This window comes from Aristolochia californica, unplaced genomic scaffold (assembly GCF_029961685.1).
Source record: "Aristolochia californica isolate CCGP_79_NKW_82.1479 unplaced genomic scaffold, dmAriCali1.0.hap1 SCAF_4, whole genome shotgun sequence".
NCBI classification, from domain to species: domain Eukaryota; kingdom Viridiplantae; phylum Streptophyta; class Magnoliopsida; order Piperales; family Aristolochiaceae; genus Aristolochia; species Aristolochia californica.
This window is the reverse complement of record NW_027182103.1, coordinates 42708426-42720795: the sequence shown is the minus strand read 5'-3', so window position 1 is coordinate 42720795 and position 12370 is coordinate 42708426. Positions and strand designations below refer to the sequence as shown.

Sequence of the window (12370 nt, the reverse complement as noted above, 5' to 3'; positions counted from 1 at the left end):
ATTTTTTTTTTTTCAAATGAGATGTTACATACACTATTAGAAGTTCGGACTACTCATCCCAGCATATATCATAAAGTTAAGACAACAATTACATTCTATATAATAAGTACTAAATTCTTGTAGTGATAATTGAGCTGCTCAAGAAGATCTTCACATATTATGTCATGGTTCAGGAGTTACTACAGCATCACCAAAGCTGCATGCTTCTTTCAAGACGAAGATGAGAAATAAAGAGAAAGGGTAGAACATAGAAAAAACTGGTAAGATGGAAAACAACATAAAATCACATTTATTAGAAAGAAGTTCCCCACAAGGAGTTGATAGGACAATGGACTCTTAGCTCAGGAATCAAAAGGCTAATTTTCCCATAGAAAAAACTTATAAGATGGAAAACAACATAAAATCACATTTATTAGAAAGAAGTTCCCCACAAGGAGTTGATAGGACACTGGACTCTTAGCTCAGGAATCAAAAGGCTGATTTTCCCTTTGAAATGTACCCAGGAGACGGTTATGGATCTAAAAATATTTTCAATCTCTTCATAAATCAGGAAGACACATGAAGGTGAAAGTTTCTTTTCCTAAACCCAAGAAATGGTGACTAGGGGGATTTGAAAATAAATTTCAATGCAGACTTTGATCCCTACAAAGAACCCTTAAATTTGCTTTTGTGGAAGCAAAACAACCAAATGGTGCAGAGTAGACTACATGAATAGTTCATTTCATGATGATACCAGCTCCCTTTGTGGCCTCTAATTGCTTGTAGCAACATGAGGAGCCATGGATGGATAGCCACAATCTTCATATTAAACAAGGAACAACAGAATTCTAGCTATCACTGACAGATCTGGGTAAATGATTGACCTCAGGAGTGAGATTTTTTTTCTTTTATTTATTTATTTATTTATTTTGTGGGTGAGGGGGTTGAAATATGATCTATGGCTTGACTGGCACTTCCCCTCAGTTTTACTATTCCTTCCCTACCAAATGCCCCAAGAGACAGCTGCCAAGGGCTGCAGGGAAAGATCTTCACCCAATTTTCCCAAAAGAATGAGGGAGAGAAAAGACCAAATTTTATAAGCAAATCCCTCCGAGTTAGAGGCAAAAATGCAGTGGAGGAAGAGATGGCAAATGTCTCATCTTCCCTATATGCAAGTTCCAATTTTTACTATGGTGATGAATTTGACAAAGCACTCCCACTTAAACAGTCAAATTTTCTTTACAATGTCGACACCTCCCAGAGATTATTCAAGTGGCATAAACAAGTCCTCAATCAACAGCATATGAGAATGTACAATGGCTAATTTGGTGTTCATGCAACATTATGTCACTCAATTGCCACACTAACCATTCCAAGATTTCTCCAGATCATTGCTTGAGCTGTAGAAAGAATAAGAGCTATGCTTCTAGCAGGCTTATTACATTAAACTTAGTATAAATGAATGTGTAATGTCACAATAAATTTTCCTTCTTTATAAAAATCCAACCAGACTTGGAAACTTATCAGTAACTTTGTGAAGCAGGTGAACAACCAGGCCAACATATCAATCATATATAACCAGGTTAATGGACACTTCATCTAGTAGGCCTCCAAGCAAGAAAACAAATAATTAGTAACAAACTAGAGTAGAGGAGAAAACAAAAGGAAATATGTTCAAGTGTTATGAGGCAAAAGAAATGAAAGAAGAAAAAAGTGGAGACTCGAGAAGAAAACAAAGAGTGGAAGCTGGGAAAAGTACTTGAAGCCTACAAAAAATAAAAGAGTATATAAGAAGTTAAACAGAAAAAATTGAAGAGTAAAGGGCTCTTGCTTCTACTTGTAAAGATATTCCCTTTGCAAGCTTATGATCTCAATCCAAACCCGGGAGATAAAAGAGAAACAATATACATAGCAAGAGTCCAGGCAGAAAGACTAGGAAAAGCTACCCTCACATTATCAGTGAAAACCATGCTGCATTCCAAAGTAGTAGGCTAATCTTAGATTTGGAGCTGGTGATGCATGAGCTCATTGACAGCTGCAAGAAGAATGGGAAGAAGGGTTTGTGCTTTAAAGAAAGGACAAATAGAGAGGGAAAGAGGAAAGATGACAAAAAGAGAGGAAAGAAGATACACAGGAAAATTTGGCTCTTGGCAAGAGAAACCAAACAACATTGGAGCAGAATTTGACCCTTCATTCTCTTTCAAAGAGTCACTTAAGTTACAAACAACAAAATTTTATAATGCCCCTCTCACTAATATTTTCTCTTATAACCCCAAAACACAAATAATAAACTAAAAGTACTTCTAACACTCTATTAAGATACCTATATGAGAGGGAGACTCAAAGATTCAATTGCCCATAAGTACACAGTTCAAAATGCCCCTACAGCTATATATATTTCATACTTCTCCTCATGCTTGGCTATAAATATCTAGCATGCTTAGCTTGTTACAAAGAATCTCCAACTCACGTTTTCCCAATGCTGAAGTAAATAAATCTCTGAGCTGGTCTACTGATTGAACATATGAAGTGCGAATCTTCCCACTCATAACTACATCTTTGGTGAAGTGGCAATCGATCTCTTTGTGCTTAGGACATTCATGAGAACAGGATTGCTTGCATAAATATGACCACCTAATTATCACAGGTTCTTGAATTTCAAAACCAAATTCAGCTATGAGATATTTCACCCACAACAACTCACAAGTTGGTGTCATAGTTTTGTATTGAACTTCAATACTCAAATGGGACACTTCATTCTACTTTGTGCTACTCCATGTTACTAGATTACCTCCAAAAAGGTGCACTTTCCGCTAGTGGATCTCCTGCCTAATTGGACCCCATGAAATCCGCATTTGACAACCCATTGACCTCTTTATTTCCATGAGTTCATAAACTAGATGTCTTAGGAATTAGACGCTCTAATTCCAAACTAACGAGAGCAATAATAATAATCGTGGAAGAAAGAAAAAGCAAACACGAAAATACAACAAGATTTATACAGGTTCGCCTCAAGATGAGACTACGTCCTGTCTTCCGCAACTGTAATAATCCACTATAAAGATGAAATAGTTTACAAGAGAAATCACACACTTACAAGTGTTTTCTTTAACCTCTCTCGGGCTGCAACTCCAATTCCTTCTCAATGATGATAAAACCCTAATAGCGGCGCCCCTCAATTATAAAGAGAAAATTAGGGCAACCGCAATACAAGAGTAAAATTCTCAAACTGCCCTTAATGAAACAACAGTTAATACATCGTGGACCGGGCGGGCCCAGGAGGGGGGCTTCCCGCCCCTCTTCCAACCCCCACGACAACCTTACCGTGAAGGTCGATCCACGTACCGACTCAACGTAGGGCGCTGATTAGGTTCACAAGTTAACAATCTCCCACTTGGAGACTAATCTATCATCAATATCTTCTCTGCAGTGGCAACAACTTCTTAATCCTCAGAGAGAAGTCCAACTGAAGTTGCACACAACTTCAGTTTCTCAATCGTAACAGTCTTTGTCAACATATCAGCCGGATTCTGACTTCCTTGAATCTTCTCAAGTGCTAAGACTCCTTCCTTCAAAGTCGATCTGATGAAGTGATAATGCACCTATATGTGCTTTATCTGGTATGATAAACAGGATTCTTTGCTAAATGAATAGCACTCTGACTGTCACAATACAACACATTCTTCCCATGCTTGAGACCTAATTCTTCCCAGAAAGACTGCAACCATACCATCTCTTTGCTGGCTTCGGTCACATCACCATATTCTGCCTCAGTAGTGGAAAGAACAACTATCTTCTACAACTTAGAGACCCAACTAACTGCTATACCACTCAATATGTATACATACCCAGTGGTACTCTTCCTGCCATCAATGTTTCCAGCCATGTTAGCATCTACATAACCTTGTAATCCCAAGTCTGACTTTTTGAAACATAAAGTTGAGTCTGCAGTGCCCTTCAAATACCTAAGAATCCACTTCCCTGCTTCCCAATGTTGCTTACCTGGATTACTCATATATTTGCTTACGACTCCCACTGCACGAGCTATATCTGGTCTAATGCACACCATAGCATACATGAGACTGCCAATAGCAGAAGCATAAGGCACATTGGCCATGTTGGCTCGCTCCTGCTTTGTAGAAGGTGATTGCTCCTTAGACAACCTAAAGTGACTAGCCAAATGAGTACTTACTGATTTTGCATCATTCATGTTGAATTTGCTCAGCACCTTCTCTACATATTCTTATTGTGACAGTTTGAAGAAATCAATGTCCCTAGTAATCCTCATTCCAAGGATTTGTTTTGCAGCACCCAAATCCTTCATTGCAAACTTCTTGGACAACTCCCTTTTCAACTTTTCTATTTCTTGTTTTCAAGCACCTGCTACCAACATGTCATCAACATATAGCAATAGAATGATATAGGAGTCAACAAACTTCTTCACATAACAACAATGATCCATCTGGCACCTCAAGAAACCATTATTACTCATAAAGGTGTCAAACTTCTTATACCATTGTCTTGGAGCTTGTTTAAGACCATACAAGCTCTTTTGAAGTTGGCACACCATTTTCTCCTTTCCTTGTGATTTGAAACCCTGTGGCTGCAATATGTAAATTTCTTCCTCCAAATCACCATGAAGGAAGGTTGTCTTTACATCCAATTGCTCTAAGTGCAAGTCTTCATTTGCTACTAGTCCAAGCATTGTTCTAATAGTAGTCAATTTCACTACTGGAGAGAAAATGTCAGTGTAGTCAATGCCTTCTTTTTGTTGAAAGCCCTTTACCACTAATCTTGCCTTGTACCGCTTGCTGCCATCATGTTCGTCTTTTATTCGGTACACTCATTTATTCTGCAAGGCTTTATTCCGTTTTGGTAACTCGATTAGCTGCCATGTTTGATTGGATAACAGTTAATCCATCTTATCCTTTATGGCCAACTCTCACTTGGTTGATTCATCAACTTGCACGGCTTCCTCATAACTCTCTGGTTCACCTTTATCAGTCAACAAAATATAATTCAGGGCAAGGGAGTACCTCTGTTGTGGTCTGCTAGTTCTGGCAAATTTCCTGAGTTCAGTCACAAGATTGTCCTCATTTACTTCGGAGGGTATGTTTTCCTGGTCTTCCTGAGCGATATTCTCCATCTCAATAACTGGAAGATCTCTAAACTGAATCACTTCGATGATGATAAAACCCTAATAGCGGCGCCCCTCAATTATAAAGAGAAAATTAGGGCAACCGCAATACAAGAGTAAAATTCTCAAATTGCCCTTAACGAAACAACAGTTAATATATCGTGGATCGGGCAGGCCCGGGAGGGGGTCTTCCCGCCCCCCTTCCAACCCTCACGATGACCTTACCATGAAGGTCGATCCACGTACTGACTCAGCATAGGGCGTTGATTAGGCTCCACAACTTAACAAAATGTTCGCCAGGAGAGCCTTTGAGATACCTCAAAATCTGATAAACTGTAACAAGGACTGTCAACAATTACACTTATACCAAATGAATCTAGTCATGAAATTGTGGAATATATCACCTTCCAACTAATCTTTTGTATTGTATGTTTAGTATCGAATTATGCTCATCATGGAGATCATTATTTCTATTTTTTTTAAATGTGATCATTATTTCTATTGATAGAGATATCAACTAGTTTGGCCCTTAACATCCTAGTAACAAATCAATTGTGCATTTCTTGCAACAAAACAACTCAAACTTGGCTTTGGCCACTTAATTACCTAAAAAGATATTTCAATAGTCAAAGGTCTTTTTCTGGAAATAAATTTTTTCAATGAATATCGATTGTTTCAATTCCCTTAAAATCATTCCTTGAGATTAGAATATCATCAACACATACTAAGAGGATTTACTACTCTAGTATTCCTCTTCACAACAAACATTGAGTGATCATAATAACTTCTCTTAAAAACCAAATGATATGACTACCTGGTTGTTTCTCAAACCAGGCTCTTGAACTCTATTTCACTCCATATATAGCATTTTCAACCTAAATATCTTCCTAGAGTTACAAAAGAGGAAGATAATGAAGGATGAAATGAATAAAATTTTGATGAAGTACTTGTCATAGGCATAGATGTGCTAGTGTTGATGATCCACTTACACTTATCACTAGCAAACATGTATAAAGCAAGAGTAACTGAATGAGCTAACACTCGCAGAAGATGATGCACTGGTCTGTGACTGAGGAATAGACAAGGTTGTGTAAGTGTAAAACCACTGCATGAGTTTTACCATTTCACCTCTCATGCTCTTGAGGAGATCACAACAACATTACCACTTACCATAAGAACTTTAGTTAGCAATCCATGATGGCTTCCCATATTTATAACAACATCTATTCTAATAATGATTCATGGAGCCACAATGCACACCCTATCTCTCACCTCTTCCGTGACATTGACCTGAATTTATGTACCTCCACCTCTACCACCTACACCCCCTCTACCTCTAAATACTTCACTTTCTCCTCCATAGCAGTGGTATTAAGGTTGAGGCTTCAACTGCCTGAGTCTGTTGATCCTTTGAAGATGTGACAACACTTTCTGCCCACACAACTCTTGCATATGCTAAAGTGAGTGTCAGAACATCTGCACTAGCCAGCATATGTGCCCAAATTGCCTCATATTTGGGGCCCAATGCATGAAGAAACCTTGCTACATTAACCTCTTCCTTCCACTTACAAAGCTCTTTACCATCAATTGTGTTGGTGATACACACCAATCTCTTGCAATAATAGGGCAGTCTTCTCACTGAACAATTCTGTCACTTTTCTCCTCCGCCTACAGTGTAAGCAAATCATATACACAAGACAAATTATTCTCATACACAAAAGATGTCTTCAACACTGTCCACATATCTTTAGCAGTATCACAATACATAACTAACCTATTGATGTGGAGATTCATGCTATTCACAAGCCAGGTCATTATAATAGCATCATCATTCTTCCAAGTCCTAGAAATGGGATATGGGGGATCCTCAACCAAGAGATTATCTTTTTCCTTGGATTCAAGATACGTATTTATTTCCCTATATAATAAGTAATTCTTACCAGCGTGTTTTGTGCAAGTGATCTGCAAACAAGAGATATCTTTCTCATCAACACCTTTATCTCCATATGATAACTTCATCAGTGTTGGATGAGGCCACTAATTAAAATCCTAATACTTGAAAAAAGAAATTCTTTCCAACTGTCAAACACTGCTGCTACAACAACCAGGCCATAACAGCACCTATACATCAGTGTCCTTCAAAATTGTTGAAAAAAAGCTTACTGAAAGAAAAACAGCACATAACACACTTCCACAGTACTCACAGACCTTTACCACCTCACAAAACCATCAAAGCAACACTCAAGGACCTCAAACAATTGACTTCATCAAAATCCAACAAGAAACAACTTAATTACATGAAATAAATAACAGCTAACATGAACTTTAAATTAGATCTGCACACATGCAGGATTACCAAACTATTAACTTCAATACAGCAAGTGGTATCTGCATATTTAATCACATTCAAAAAAAAAAAAAAAAAAAAAAACTTCAACCCAGCAAGGGGCACAACTTCATGTAATACACTACTGCCACATTAAACCATCAGCTAGTCGACCGTGGCACAGGAAAACAGAAAAATACTAACCAGAAAAACCATTTCAGAATTAAAAAGTCAGAACTACACCTGTAGGGAGATGCAGACTCCGTTGGAAGAGGAAAGGTTGATGGATACTGCCCAGAATCAGTGTTTCTGCTCTAGTACCATGAAAGAAAGAAGAAATAGAGCGGAAAAGAGGAGGATTGAAGACAAGATAGAGAACATATAGAAGAAGTTATGGTTCTCAGCAAGAGAAACCAGACAAGATTAGAGGCAGAATTCAACCCCTCATTCTTTAATACTCACTTAAGTTACAAATAACAGAATTTCCATAATGCTCCCCTCTAGTATGTTATCCCTTATAATTCCAAAATACAGAAACAGTAAACAGAAGTACTTCTAGCACTCTAAAAATGAACCTAAGTGAGAATGAACCTAAAACACTCAATCACCCATAAGTGCAAAGTCCAAAATACTCCTGGGATATTTAATAGTGCTGACGATGATTTCTTTTTTAAGAAACAAGTGCTTTTCATAAAGCACTTCTTCCTAAAAAAATCAATTGACAACACTATTAAATAATCAAATACTTAATAGTGGTGACGATTGATTAGGAAAAAATAATTAGTAAAGTGAACTGGAAATTTTTAGATTTCTTGCTAAGCAAAATGGTGTTTAAAAAAAGCAGAGGTGGACATCTAGCTATCTACCATCATCCACTTACTAAATCCTTATAAATGGGACAGCAAAAGGCCACGTCAATGTTTGAAGAGGATCGAGGCAGGGAGATCCCCTCTCTGCTTTTTTTTCAAAGTGATAGGAGAAGCTCTGTGTTCAATTTATGTCACTACCCAAGAGAAGGGTTGGATCTCAAATTTCAGACCAATTGGGCCCCTTCAAGGTCCCTGTTCTCCATTTTTCAGATGACACTATCATATCATATCATGTGAAAGGAACCTGGACTAGCTAATAAGTGTGAAACGCTCCCAGTCTTTGAAGTTATAACAGGTCAAACAATAAATTGAGATAAATCAGGCATATCTGACTAGGGCTGCAAACGGATCCAGATAAATCATTGCTGTTTACCAACTTGCCCATCAGTCCACCGCATTTCTGTGCTCCATGGGCGCAGCCTTGTCTTTGCAGCTCTGTTCGGCATAGCCTGATTGCTCTCTCTTTTGTCTATTTCTCACCCCTAATAGTCTCAGCATCGGAAAAGAACAAGGAAACTGCTCTTGCAACTCCCTACAGCCAGAGAGATGACCTCCCAATTTGGAGCTCTGCAACCTCTGGCACCTTCTCAATTGCCAGATACAACAACCTGCTTACACCCACTCCATCAAATACAGCAATAGAGGCTAGTTTACCCTAGAAGCTACAAGCCCCATAAAAAGTCTTCCAGATTATTATTATTTGTTTGGGGAGGGGGGGGGGGGGGGGGGGGGCACAAATCGGTAGCCGAATTGGCTGATTTAAGTACATGAGACCAAGTACAAGAAATGGTGGATACAATGTCCAAAATATAAAAAAAAATCTGCCAATGATGCCATGGGGGGAAAGATGGGGTGGAGCACCATCGGATGACAATCTTGGAGTCTCCCTCCACGATAAGGGGACCACTGAAGCGGTTCTGAAACCCAACCAACCTGGGTTCCCAAAGGAGCTACCATGAAAGTTTAGCTTATAATATCCAGAGGGAGGAGGCTCTCAAACAGTAACTCGGTGGGGGCTAGTGGGGACAGACATCTGAGCGATAATCTTCCAATTGGTTCGGACCGGGGCACAAGAGAGACATGCAAACTCTTTCCGGTAGCGGATCCAGGAAGATATGAGCCCAGTGGCAGTGAAGTAAACCTCAACAGTAAAGCGGAAAGTACAGTCAAACCGTCTGGAGTTCCTTTCCTACCAGAGGCACCAAGGATCGAAAGCAATGCAGGCAGCCAACAAAAGCTTGCCCAAGTTGGGCAGGCGGGTTGTAGAAGAAAAATGATACATGGTGCTCAGGTCAAGCGGAATGCAGAAGTCGGGGCAGGCGGGTTGCAGAAGAAAAACGATACATAGTGCTCAGGTCAAGCGGAATGCAGAAGTCGAGTCCCATGTTGTCAATCATGTAGGTCCAGACCTTCCGGGCGAAGTCACAGTGGAGGAGGAGGTGATTCACAGTTTCAGCTACTGTCCCGCAAAAGGGGCCGAGAGGATCGGGAGTGGTGTTGCCATGCCTAAGAAGGTTGTCTACAGTAAGGATCTTGTTGTGGCAGGCACTCCAAAAGAAAAAGTTCACCTTGGGCGGGGCCGGGAGGTGCCAGGCAAGAGCAACCGAATGTGGGGTAGGAGACCGGGTCCATCCCACAAGATGACGGTAGGCTGAGGAGACCGAGAATCGCCCACTGTCATCAAGGAACCAAATCATCCGATCAACCATCTGAGGACAAACCATAATACTACCGAGACTATCAATCAAGCCACAAACAGAAATGGCTTTCTCATCAGTAAGGCCGTGTCTAAGGCAGAGATTCCATGAGCCATTCTGCCAAGCGTCAGAGACAGATAAGTCGCGGCTGGTGGTAAGCTAAAGCAGTGGTGGTAAGACGAGTCCTCCAGATTATATAGATAATTGCAAACGGACGGTCAAGTGCTCACAAGCAGTGAATTATTGTGTGTGTGTGTGTGGTGGGGGGGGGGGGGGGGGGGGCAGTTATCTTGAGCAATCTCTAGAAGCTCCGTGACAAGGTGGAGGAGACTGCGTAGCTTTTCAGTCAGAGAGGCAATCCTGAACAATCCAGAGTCTTTCTTAAAACTCCTGACCCAATGCTTCTCATGGCCACTATCAAAATATGGAAATTCCCATAGAAAACAGCAGTAGCACCAGTTCCATTGCACATCTAGCTTAAGAAAAACAGAAAACCTTCCACTCTCAAGCTCCCTCAGCCATAGCACTGAACCCACCTTCCATTTCATACATTTGTGTGTGAACTCCTTCCAACAAAAGCCCCAGTTCCCAAGCTCTATCTTATGAAAATATGAGAGAACCATCCTGGATTTCAAAGATCATGAAACCACAGGTGTATCATCTTGGCATGTCCCTACAGATGGCTGGCTAAAAATAAAAGTTGATAGCTCCCTTGGCAACTCTGGGTTGGGAGTGATTAGAGATCATGCTGGATCTACCCTCCTTGCCTTCTCAGGACTAGTACGCATATGCCACTAGACTGAAACCGAAAGTAGGGCTCCTCCATCAGGTGTCTAGCTTTTTCCTGAAAGATTCTCAGGCCCAGTTACCTTAGAAGGTGACTTGTCAATGTGATCACTTGAATAGCCAAGCAAACCGCTTCACTATGGAGACTAGGTTTTCTCTTCGAGGAAATCAGATCCACCTCTTGTCCATGGCAAGTTGAATACAATCATGTGATCCAGTTGGCCACCAGCCAATCTGACTACCGAGCTAAAGAAAGGGTTTCCTGGCAGATCCTCTCTGATGAAAACTCTGTTGTGGACTCAGTAGCACACCGAGTCACACAACGAAGAAGACAACAACAACTCACTCAATAGGATTTAATTCTTATATTTCTTTGAGTAGGATTTATTTCTTATATTGTTTTAAGTAGGAGTTATTTCTAATTACTTTAGATGTAAGGGCATTATGGGGAATTATTGTAACCCTAACACTAAAACTCCCTATTTAAGGGATAGGTATGAATGAAATAGGTAAGCTTTGAGATTTTAGAATAACCTAGCCTAAATAGGTTGAGATCACCTCTTGATCTCGAGTTTAGGGTTTACTCCAAAAATCCAACCCATCCTTCACCCTCCATTGCCATCCATCTTCACCCAAATTCATCCACCATCATCCCTACTAAGAAAAGGAGCTTCCTGCCCCTTTTCCAAGCCCAAAGAGGAGGTCTATCCTCCCTCTTGGCAGCAGCAGCAAGAGAGGCCGAATTCCTCCCTTACCAAGCAGCAAATTGAGGATTTTTATCCTCAAATCTTGAGCAAATCCTGGTGCAACGTGGGAGCTGATCATAGCATCAAAGAAGAGGTATTAATCTATCCCAAACTCGTGTTTCAAGTTATTTAAGAAAGAAGGATTGCATTCTTAGCTAGAGCAGTAACAAAGAGGGCCAAACCCTCTTTGCCGTGACCAAAAAAAGAGAACACCTTGCTCTAGCAAGGTCAGCATTGCTGTGGGGTCTTCTACGTAGCACAACAACTCGGTAGGACCCTCGAAAGAGGATCTTTCCTCCTGGCCAAGCACCGGTTAAGGAGAAATACTCATACACAGGCCCTTGACGTGAAGTGAGTAAATTCTGAGTGCTGGATTCACAAATCCCACGCCGTGTTACTCGATCCATGACCCGGGACCGTAACAAACTCACTCCCATTATAATCTTGGAGTTAAAATCTCCTCCATGTATCACTATGTTTTATTGGATCTGCATTGCTATTTTATATCTAAGTTGACATAGGAAGTTGTTCAATCTTTAACTCAATGTCCACATAGAGAGATTCTTAACATATGGTCCCAGGTTCAAGTCTCATGGGTTCCTTGCACAATTTAGTGTCTCTGCAAGTTTCAATTTCCTAAAATAGTGCAATAAAAAACATAAAATGTAAGAGACATTTAGTCTTCATGTGAATCAAACAAAAACAAAAAAATGCATATGCTTATAGAAAATCATTTCTGTTTTTGTTTCCTTTTAATTGAAGATGTCTGATGACCACAGAATTTTACGAGCATTAATAACTACACTTTCACTTGAATGATACAATTGGCT

The 12370-nt window shown here is 40.1% G+C and overlaps 1 protein-coding gene across 3 annotated transcripts in view; it reads right to left on the bottom strand.

Moving 5' to 3' along the window:
* LOC137962371 (transportin MOS14) overlaps nt 1-12370 on the bottom strand; it is an 83931-nt gene that overhangs the window by 16071 nt on the left and 55490 nt on the right. The window lies entirely within an intron of this gene.